Source organism: Adiantum capillus-veneris, chromosome 6 (assembly GCF_014529385.1).
Source record: "Adiantum capillus-veneris isolate H3 chromosome 6, ASM1452938v2, whole genome shotgun sequence".
Classification (NCBI taxonomy): Eukaryota; Viridiplantae; Streptophyta; class Polypodiopsida; order Polypodiales; family Pteridaceae; genus Adiantum; species Adiantum capillus-veneris.
The window spans coordinates 35,724,047-35,736,534 of NC_140936.1; positions in this window are offsets into that span (position 1 = coordinate 35,724,047).

A 12,488-nucleotide genomic window follows, 5' to 3' on the forward strand; every position below is an offset into this window, starting at 1 on the left:
AAAAAACGCACACATTGAGAGAGGAAAAGAGAGAGAAAACATGCATACGATCCAAAAAAGCGCACACACATTGAGAGAGAAAGAGAGAGAAACTAATTTAACGTCGTAGGAAACTAATTAAAATTAAAAGACCTAAAGATCTAGCCGACGAGGAGTTGAACTCAAGACCTATTATTCAAGAGGGAAATGGCATAATCAATCTATCATACTTGGCATGGGTGATAGAAAGGTTATACCATTTATCTCTTTTTATTGGCACACACATCCACACACGCGCACACACACAAGAAGAAGAGAGTTATAACGTCGTAGGAAACTATCTTAAAAGACGTTAAAGATTAGGTTATATGTAGACTTACATTAAATTAGATTTAAGTTTATTTTTAACTAGATTTACGTTTATTTAAGTTAGATTTAGATTTACGTTATATTAGATTAGATTTAGGTCTCCATAGACTGCAATGCCTTCATGAAGCGGGTGAAGAAAGCCCTCAATGGAATATAGGGTATTGTTGCCTTCACTCATGGTGGGCTCCGTCGATCCAAAAGTACTGGTGAAATGTCTTCAGAAGATAGGGAAGAAGGTGGATCTTCAGGGCGGCAAGAGTCACTACATCCCCGACACAATGACCATCTAGACAACCTCTAGTCATTAGACTTACGTTAAATTAGATTTAGCTTTATTTTTAGTTAGATTTACGTTTATTTAGATTTACGCTTATTTACGTTAGATCGAGTCCACACAAGAATTACTTACGGTTTAGGGTTTATAGTTAGACGAATAGTGAAAAGATCTACTGTGAAAAGATGTTAAGATGAAGTGAAGTGCTACAGCTAGAGAAGAGGCAAAGGGGTTTTGTCCACTACATGCAGTATCATGTAGACGTGGGTGTGTAGATTTCTTGTACCCACAAATATAGGTATTGACCAATAAAGACGAGATTATAACCCGGTGGTTCTGATCTCCGTGCACCTCTAGACCGAGGTGTGCGGGGATTGGACATGACTAGAGAATGTGAGGTAAAGAGAGAGAGAGAGAGAGAGAGAGAGAGAGAGAGAGATAAGACGAAGAATGCCAATAGAATATTAAATTTGTTGTCCAGGTTATAAGTTTTTTATCCTCATTATGAGTAGCGACTAGGATGTGGGACCGTCCAACCGAAACACCTATCTCTCAACGAGGGTCTTATGTCCTTGTAATCAATGCAAGCATGCTGTGCGACGGACAAGACGTGTTTCTTTGTAGCACGTTCGCGAATTTGGCGAGTTCGATCCATCTATTATAGATCGAGTTGTTGCCAATTATAACTCGTCGGACTCTGACACTGGCCAACAAGCAGCAATCTTGCAACCCAATAGACATGTTCGCAGGCGCTTTGGTCAAGCAGCATATGTGAGGCCACAAGATGTAGCCTCTGACAGCTCGGGGGATGATTATGCAGAGCACATTCCCAACGAGGCAATGTTTGAGCCCGAGATTGATGAAATGATCGAGACGATCATGGATTCAGAAAGGCTTATCTATGATGATATAAAAAGTGAAGCCGATACGCCATTGTATAATGGAGCACGTATGTCTAGATTGAAAGCACTCCTGGTTCTTCTCAACATGCAGGCAAAGTTTGGATGGAGTGACACTAGCGTCACAGCGCTTTTCAGGTGATCTATTACAATTAGTTTACTTTAATAGAACTCTAAATGTATAATGATCTGATAGATTTTTACACGACTGTATCATATTTTTATGTTGTGTAGATTGCTGAAAGAGCACATACTACCAGCTGACAATGTGATGCCAGATTCCCGAGATGAAGCAAGAAAGATTTTGCAAAACTTGGGGATGGATTACAATTCTATCCACGCTTGTCCTAATGACTGCATTCTTTTCAGAGGGGAATACATAGACATGGAGAAGTGTCCGAAATGTGATTCCGAAAGATATCGAGTAGATCTCCACGGGACAAAAATTCCACAAAAGGTTTTGCAACATTTCCCTCTGCTTCCTCGCATCAAGCATTTCTTCGAATGTAAGTCCATGGCCGCCCTAGCATCATGGCATGAGGAGAATAAATCTTCGGATGGTGTGCTACGAATTCCTGCAGATTGCGTAGCGTGGAAACATATAGATGGAACATGGTTGGATTTTGCCAGGGAAGCTCGAAATTTGCGCTTAGGCCTGGCTATGGATGGCGTAAATCCATTTGGTCAAAGATCAACATCTTACAGTGTATGGCCCGTAGTCATCGTCAACTACAACATTCCCCCGTGGTTGACTACGAAGAAGGGGCACCTATGGCTAAGCTTGATTGTGCCAGGGTGATATAAAGTGGGGAATATGGATGTGTATCTTCGTCCACTATTGGAAGAGCTACAACAATTGTGGATTGGCATAGAGGTAATGGATATGAGCCGACACACAAGATGACGGAATGCTTTGATCAGAGGCATTCTAATGTGGACCATGCATGACTATCCCGGGCTAACAGAATGCTCAGGTGATCATTGACACTCCTCACTCAGACACTGTAAATCTTGTTTTTTCCCATAGTTGATCTATTATCATGTGTATACATGCAGGGCTTCAAACAAGCGGATACAGAGCATGTGTCACATGTGGACCTAGACTGAATGCACGTAGGGCACCCTCACTGAAGAAGCAAATCTACGAAGGTCATCAAGCGTATCTTCCAAAGAATCATGTGTTACACGACGACTTTTTGGGAAGAGAGCCACCAAGGATGTCTGCACAAGCATGGTTAGAGCAGAAGGAGATGTGCGATGACGGATTGCCTCCAGGGATGAAGAGACTATCTCTATGGTACGAGTTACCATACTGGCCCCGACTCATGATCAATCACTTGCTCAATCCAATGCACATATTCAAGAATGTGGGTAATCTACTATAGGAACATTTGACCGGCAAGAAAGATACTTTGGGAGCCAGAGTTGACCTTACAAATGTGGATCGTATGGAGCAATATTGGCCGCAAACAGCGTCTGATGGATCGATAAAACTCCCTAAAGCACCATGGATTTTCACAGGATCCCAAGAACGCAAAGTAAAAGAGACCATTTGATCTTTGCGGACCCCCAGTGGCGTTATGCACTCGCTCCGAACGTGTTTTACTAAATAAGGAAAGCTTACCGGTTTGAAGTCACACGATTGGCATAAAATGTGTCAGGTACGTTCATAGTGGACTTTAATATCATTGCATAAAATGTGGACTTTAATATCATTGCTGCACATACTTTACAGTTTATTTTACCGGTTGCCATTGAGGGATGTTTGTCTCTCGACATCCGTAACACAATCTAAAAACTTGCAAAGCTGGTGCAATGGATCTCACAAAAGGAGATCAACGCCAAACTAAATGTTGCGGAGCTTGTGTGCATGTTTGAGAAACATTTTCCTACTACAATGCTAACCATTCAGGTGCATCTTCTTGTTCACATAGTTGATGAGGTGGAAATAGCTGGCACAGTTCATTCCAGATGGATGTTCTTCTTAGAGCGTTTCATGAAAACGCTTAAGGGATATGTGCGTCAAAAGGCACGTCCGGAGGGTAGCATGGCAGAAGGTTGGTTGGTATCAGAGTCCCTAGTGTACATTGGAGAGTGGCTAGACAGATTTGATAAATACTGGGACACGCTATGGAGAACCATAGATGATGAGCGCATATCTGGGATTGTCATGTGCAATCTCGGTGTTGAGAAGAAGATGACGGAAGATCTAGAGGCTAAAATCAACCGATTTTGCATGCTTCACAATCCAGTGATGCAAAAGTGGATTTCACAATATGAGGATGCAAAGCAAGAGCGACAAAGGCCACGAATCCAGTGGAGACGGGGAAGACGACCACCGATACATTATCCAGCGGTTCTAGAGAGCCTACCAACCTTCATGAGCTTAAGATGGTTGCACAACCAATTGAAAAGCGCACAACAATGCGGTGACGAAGTGACTGAAGAAGAGTGGGAGTACTCTCGCGGTTGCGCGACCAAGGTAAGTTTGCAATGTACAACTAGCAAGTGACTTTATTTATAAACGTTTGAACGGCCACTCATAACCTTTGTTCGTTGTAGTATAAGTCATACACAGAAGCATGGTGTAAAGGTCGACATTTTAGGGTGGAACGAATCGACAAAAAGCATTTTACTCAAGATTGTGGAATCATGGCAAAATTTGAACAGTCTAGTCGACGACGTTCCTCTGATGCAGATCCTGTGGTGGCGGAACTCACTTACTTCGGCACGCTGCAAGAGATTTTGAGGATCGATTACAGAGGATTTTTTGTCGACTTGTTCGACGTGCAATGGTTCAAGATAATCATGGAGGGTCGCAACGCTACTGTGCGTAGAGGAGAGTCTGGTTTTGTTGAGGTGGATTCTACTAAGAAATGGACTGACCTAAGAGACACTTTCGTACTAACCGAGCATTGTGAACAAGTAAGTATGTAAATAGTCAACATCCCCCTTTTACAAGTTATGTGCTTGAAAGCTCTCATGTAAGTTATGTGGCTCTGGCAGGTAATATTTCATCCTACAAAGTCTACATCAAACTGGTGGTACGTCATAGAGGTAGCCCCTCGTAGTGCAAGGATGTATGAAGGCTACCATGTGCCAATCACAACGACATCAATGGAGGAGATCAGAGAAGATGCTCAATCAGAAGCCGCTGCGGTGGTGCCAGACGAGCATCAAGATGCTACTACTCTATATGGGGTGCATGCAGAGGAGCTACAAAATGAAACAGAGGATATGTGTTTAAACGGAGAGCTCTATATAGATATAGGAAGTTCTGCTGAGTTATGCGAGGATGAGAGAGAGATCTCTTAAAGCCACAAATATTGTATTTGAACAATTTTGCTCCGTGTTGTAAAAGCTCTGGCTCTCTAAGTACCTTCCATGGTGTATAACGCTCTTTTCTACTCGCGCTCACATCTTTTGATTGAAAATTCTGAGTTTTCGACTTGCCTCTTCTATCACTCAATTCATTGCGTCATTACGTCATTGTATTTAATGGTCTTTGCGTCATTGTCTACTCTATTCATTCAATATTAAGTTTAAATAATCGTGTGTTTAATGCAGGTATGGATGATCAGGAGTTTCTTTCTTCTTTGTCACCGCAGCAGAGACAGTGGTACGTGGAGCGTCATCGCTCTGGCGCATCATCGCGCGTTCCTACTCCATCCGCATCTCCCTCTCTTTCGGAGCATTCGGCGCGCTCCGAAGCTTCGGCGTCGACGAGACGAGCTTCACACTCGTCTAGACACCGGCGCTCTAGTGGTGGCGGTGGCGGTTGTTGTGGGGATTCCGCCACCGATGCCTCCACACCGCCTCGTGTTCGAGGAGGCTCTTTACCCTCCCCTTCTTTGCCCGCCCCCACACCAGCCACAGCATCGCCATCTACGCCAGGTTTTGCACGGCTGACTATTCCTAGAAGCTACACACCTCTACCTACTCCACCAGGAGCCACCCCACTCGACACTCCTCGCTTCGGGGCCCAGACGCTGGTGGAGACACCTGACGTCCGTACCCCCATCGACACGCCGCTAGAGACCCCTGCCGGGACACCCAGGTTCACGCGTCACCGGCCAGAGGGCTTGCCTTACTCCATCGACATCAGCGGCGGCATCATCATGGATGATGACGGCAAGAAGGTGATCTCGCGCATGCGTGGTCTTTGCTCTCAGCTGTTTAGACACTACATACTAAACAAATGGAGTGAAGTACCAAGTGATTTAAAAAACAAAGTCATCAGCATACTTCATGATGAGTTTCCCGTTCCAACGCGGGATCAGCGCTTCAATGAAGACCTGATGAAGATTACTTCATGATGAGTTTCCCGTTCCAACACGGGATCAACGCTTCAATGAAGACCTGATGAAGATTCGAATGCGCGAATACTGCAAACACAAGCGTTCCGAAGTGCAAAAAGCAATCAAGAATGGGTGGAACAGGCCAGATTGGTTGGCCAAAGAAGATTGGAAGAATGCGAAGAAAGCAGCGTGCGAGAATCCCGACAAGTGGAAGCAACAAAAGGATGCAGCCAGAGCGCGAGTAGAGGCAGGGAGCTTGCACCACTTGGGGAGCGGTGGATGGGCATCATTTGAGGCCGATTTTGTAAGTGTTTTCACATTGCTCTTTATGCATGTTCGATAGTTTAGGGTTTATGAGTTTTTTAGTTCTAACATAATGAAATCTTTGTATGTTTTGACAGTGGTCGATGACAGGACGTGATCCCACACCGTACGAGCGCGAGTACGCAGGCAGGAAGGGCTTAAACGCCCTGATGGACATTCTCAGTTCTCGCGGCGGCATGGTTAGTATTAGGGTTTACTCTTTTTTATTTTTTGTATTGTTTTATAAATGTCGTTATATGTTTATACTTACTGAAAGCTGTCTTATTGTCTTTTTTTGCAGAATCCGAAAGATATGCCGCTTGGACGCGATGAGACGTCTGACTAGACGACATCAGTTTAGCCGTAGCTAGATAGCATTAGTTTAGGGTTTCTCATAGCTTATGTATCATGAGACGGATTTTATACGTCTTTTTGAACCATGCATGTATATTATTACATTTGTCACCGCAGTTCCTTTTGCCAATCAATTCTTTATGCCTATGATGTTGTACAATTGTCATTATTACATTTCCCAATCAATTCATTTTGCCTATGATGTGTACAATTGTCAATTTTGCAAACAATGCGTCTTGTGGGTGACTATTTTGGGTCTATTATCTACCTTTGCACTTTTTTTAAAAAGTGAATCAAGTACAATATGGTTGATGGGTGGCAGGGCATTCAATGCCCTGCCACCAAAAAAAAATTCTCTCGGGCGTCGCTATAAGCGTCGCTATGAGCGTCGCTATAAGCGTCGCTATGAGCGTCGCTATAGTCTTCTGTGTAAACGTCGCTATAGGCGTCGCTATATGCGTCGCTATATAGCGACGCTCGTAGCGACGCCTATAGCGACGCTCGTAGTGACGCCTATAGCGATGCTCGTAGCGACGGTTTTAGCGATGCCTGGGGTTATAAAAACCCAGTGTATTTCCGTCGCTAACAGCGTCACAAGAGCACACAACCTCTTGTAGTGAAATATATGATTGATGAAGAAAACATATAATTGAGAACTTCTCAATTATGAGAAAAATAAAAAGCAAAAAGTAAAATTTTTCTTTTCAAACATATTCACAGTCCAAGACGATAACCCAAAATCGGTGCAGAATTTAGAGAAACTTTCTTCTGCAAAGTTGTACACCACATCGATTACGATGGCTTAAGAAAATAATTTCTCATCGATTTCGATGCCTACATCAGCTAGTTTCTGCAAAATCCTTTTGCTTCTGGAGAAAAATTAAAAACAAAAAGCGAAGTTGCTTTTAAGGCATGTACGCAGTCTACGAACGATAACTCAAAATCGGTGAAGAATTTGAAAAAAAAAATAAAAAATTTGCAAAGTTGTAGACCACATTGATTCCGGTCCCTTGCACGGGTAGTTTCTGCAAAATCATTTTCAATTAGCAGAAAAATCAAAAACATAAAACGAAACTTGCTTTTCGGACATGTACGCAGTCCGCGAACGATAACTCAAAATCGGTACAGAATTTGAAAAAACTTCCTTCTGCAAAGTGGTAGACCACATGGATTCCGGTCCTACATGCAGATTTTTTTTGCAAAATCGTTTTCAATGAGGAAAAAACTCAAAAACAGAAAGCGGAAGTTGCTTTTCAGGTATATACGCAGTCCACGAACGATAACTCAAAATCAGTGCAGAATTTGAAAAAAACTTCCTTCTGCAAAGTTTTAGACCACATCAATTCCGACTCCCAGCTCGTGTGGTTTCTACAAAATCGTTTTCAATTAGCAGAGAAATCAAAAACAAAAAGCGAAAGTTGCTTTTAAGGTATGTACACAGTCCGCGAACGATAACTCAAAATTGGTGCAGAATTTGAAAAAACTTCCTTCTGCAAAGTTGTAAACCACATTGATTCCAGTAGCTTTAACGAGTAGTTTCTAAAAAATCTTTTTTGATCAGGAGAAAAATCGAAATAAAAAACGTACTGCTCTCATACCATGTTGAGAGAGAAAGAGAGAGCACAGAAATAGAACCCCAAAGTGTGTAGAATACACACATGAGATGATGTATATATAGAGGGGACCTGGGTGCCATATATTGAGTAGCTTCACATATAAGCTCAACATGTAACGGTGGAAGAGTTTGAGGAAGTCCACAAGGATCATGAAGATGAGATTTTATTGACGATTAATCTCAGAGATGACGATGAGGACTACTAGTCTTATTAGACGTCAACTCACGACTCAACTTATGCTGGGTAAGATTTTATCTCAAAGAAATTTATTGTATGTCAAGATTTTTATTCTTTTGAAAATCTTACTAATAAGGGTGGGTGGTGGGGAGTCTCTTGGTGATAGCCTCATATGGCTAGTGTCGGGGTCTGATTCCCCTCAGACTCGTTTTTCTTTCTTTGGTTGTATACAGGGTGGCAAGGGTACCTTCATAGTGAACCACCAAACAACATACTAGAAGATTGACTCCCAAGCTGACAGGAATGCAAACACAATGATGCACAATACATTCAGTATTTTCTCAATGACTGCTATTTTTGGACTGTTTTGTAGCCATATGGATGCCTGGAACATTGGGAACAACGCCCAATTGTCAGAGTACAATTTTGGGAATGGTTGGGGCTGGAAACAGGTGAAAAACCAGAAATCTAGAGAGCTATAATTGCTCTTTTTGAGTTGGAATTAGAGGGTTTTTGTCAAAGAAAGTGAGTTCTTGGTTGGAAACTTGTTTGGGACCAGTTTGGAGTTGTTATGCTGCCAAAATTTGGTCAATACAAGTCAATAGGGTGGTGCATGACTCTCTGTCATAACCTTCTATCGAAGAAGTTGACAAACACAAAGCTTTCCACGAAACATCAAAAAATGAATCAGGATGTTTTCCACGAACAAGAGCGTCATAGGGCTCAACAAAATCCGCATCTGTATTGTAATGATCTTGCATCTCATCCAACTCAGCCGCTACATGTGGACGCCTAGACAAGGTATCTGCTACCACGTTCTTCTTGCCTACAACATGCACAAGCTGAAAATGAAACATAGACAAGAAGTTGGCCCATGACAAATGCTTCTCACAAAGCTTGGCCTGAGTGAGAAAATATCGCAATGACTGATGATCAGTTTGCATAGTAAAATCCGCTCCAAGAAGATAGTGCTTCCATGACTCTAGAGCATAAATAACGCCAAGCAACTCCTTCTTGTCCATCTTGCATCATGCAAAGGTGTTGCTATCTCTGCAAAGAAACAAATAGTCATAGTAGATGTATATGCAAGCCCCATCTCGTTCGTCTTTACTCCATCTTCTCAGCTAGCTCTGGTGTAATAAAACTGGCCCTTACTCCCGGATCGAAGAAAACAAGCAATTGATGATCCCGGACCTGACCCCATGCTCTGCAGATTTGAACTCGCATCCGCATCCCTTGATCCCAGAATATCATGTACTAAACCTGTAGATGGACGGGATCTACTCGAAGACGATCTCTGGTTCTGGTTCTGGTTCTGGTTCATCAAGATCAGCCATAGTCTGGGTTGTCTTTGTATACATAGAGAAAGCCTGTCAACCAATGTTAACTGATGTATAGTGCGAAACCGGAACTTGATACAATGATTCCCGAGTATCTTTGGCAATCCTACAACAAATCACTCAACTTTCTCCTTAAGAGTAAATTCCGAAATGAAGTTATCGGCAACTGTGCCTTCCAAAACTTTGATATGTACTATTCCATAGTCGAGCAACCAAGATGAGAAAGTGTATTCCAAGTTGCTATCACAACCGCTTCAAAAGCCACAGTCATAAAGATAGCTGCAAATGTTCTCTTGAAATCCACCCAAGTCCTCGGCTGAATGCGGTTGTTCATAAGGCCATTCCACCATGACTGCATATCGTCCTTCAGAAAAGTAGCGACTTTGCGAAGTTTGGAAGCCTCTGCAAAATTCTCACCATTAAAGGCATTGTCGAACTAAGACCATATTAGGTAAAGTGGGAAAATCCCAATTCCCAGGTTGGACAACTTTCAATATATCATGTATAAAATATAGAGATTTTGTCAAAAATTTGAGTTTTCTTAAGGTCTCATTCCACTTTATGCACATACAATACACAATGAAAACAACTAAAATATCATGGTTTCAATCAATTGGATTATTAGGAGAGGAGTATATTGCATCCATTATCGTTGTCTATGTTCTACTGTCCTACCTACAACTTATCTCAACATGGAGAGCTTGGTTTCTAGGTCCACCACTTGTCCAAGTTAATGTAAAAGTGAGTCAAGGTTCACAACTTGTGAAAGCAAGGATCCATTGAGGAATACAATCCACTTGGCTATTTTTCCTTAATTTATTGCATGTGACATTTAAGCAAGGTCCACTTCTAATCTATAACTTCTTAATTTGAGGCATGGGGCATACATAAAATATGTAGCATATGCTCTATTGCCTCATAGGAAGGTTGGTTTCAAGGTGCACTTATCCATGCTAGCCTATCTTGGAGAAATGATGGAGCTTGCTTCTCTCCTTGTTTCAATGGAGACTAGCTTGGACAAGTGGTGGACCTTTGCTTCTCTCTATGTTTCAATAGAGTTAGCTTGGACAAGTGGTGATCTTGGAACAAAACCCCCATGTAAAACATATCATGGGTATTCCAAGTGATTAGAAAGATTACCATTTAAGATATAACCTTATAGGTTGGACAACTAGATCTTGGCTTGGAGAAATGGTGGACCTTTGATTCTCTCCATGTTTCAATGGAGTCTATCTTGGAGAAATGGTGGAGCTTGCTTCTGTCCATGTTTCAATGGAGCCTAGCTTGAACAGTTGGTGGACCTTTGCTTCTCTCTATGTTTCAATAGAGTTAGCTTAGACACGTGGTGGATCTTCAAAATAAACCAACTACTATCAATGTTGCCTAGCTTGGACAAGTGGTGGAGTGTTTCTCTACTCCATGTTTCAATGGATCTTAGCTTGGACAAGTGTTGGACCTTAAAACAAAAACCCCATGTACAACATAGAATGGATTTTCTAGATTTCAATGGAGTCTAGCTTTAACAAATGGTGGAGCTTGTCTTCATCCATGTTTCAATGAAACTAGCTTGGACAAGTGGTGGACCTTGTAACAAACCCTCCCATGTACAACATATCATTGGTTTTCTAAGTGATGGGAAGGAATACCATTCAAGATATAAACTTATAGCTTGGATAAGTAGTTGACTTTAAAACCAAATTCATCATAATACAATGAAATACAGGTCAGCCAATTCCTAAATCTTGAGACCAAACCTCCCATGCTATTAGAGATAATATATTGGATAAGTGGTGGACCTTCTATTATTTTCCCATGCCTAGTTTAGACAACCGGTACACTTCGCAGCTATAAAGGTTGGACGAGTTGTGGAGCCTTGTTTCTATCCATGTTTTAATGGATCCTAGCTTGGACAAGTGGTGGACCTTGGAAAAAAGCTTCCATGTACAACATATATGAGGTTTTCCATGTTTTAATGGAACCTATCTTGGACAAATGGTGAAGCTTTCTTCTCTCCATGTTGATTTTGGAACTACCTTAGACAAGTGGTGGAGCTTTTCTTTTCTACTCTTCATAATACAATGAAGTATATGTTGGTTACATGGTGAATCTTAAGGCCAAACCTCCCATTTTACTAGAGATGATAGGTTGGACAAGTGGATCAACCTTCTATCATTTCTCCATGACTATATTGGACAATTAGTAGACATAACATCTCTCTATGTTGTCTAGAGATGAGCTTGGACAAGTGATGGACCCTGCTTCTCTCTTCCCTTGGTTTACTAGTTTGAAGACTCAGTATATATACTTTCTTAGATCTAGCTTGAACAAGTGGTGGACCTTGCATCCACAATCTTAATTCAGTACAAAAAAGTATATGAAAAAAGAATATAGGAATCTTGGTTTGAAGGTCAAGCAATTAGGTTCCAAATGCACACAATAATATATTCTCCACCCATATTAAAAGAAAATTAAATATGTTATTACCAAATTGACAAAGGTAACGTCCAAGAATTATATCTTTCCATCTTGTCAGATCTAAATCTTCATCAAGGCCACATGCATGTATACATCAACTTTCAAGCCATTCAAGAATACATGCACTTAGATTCCATAGTTTTGTTTTCAAAGTCTTTTAGGTTCTAAAACTCTTTCACATAAAGTATGTAATGACAAAATTCTTGAAGCAAACATTTGTGCCCAAGAAAAAGATCCCTCTCACATATTTAAAGTCCATGAATTCTCTGATCCACACTTACAAGTTTTATTTTGACATCAAACATCAATTCTTTCATAGTTCCAAATAAATGCAACCTCGATATGAATTGACAAAAAATGACCCAACATAGGCCCCAATCAAATAAAAAATGAGTCCCCAAAAA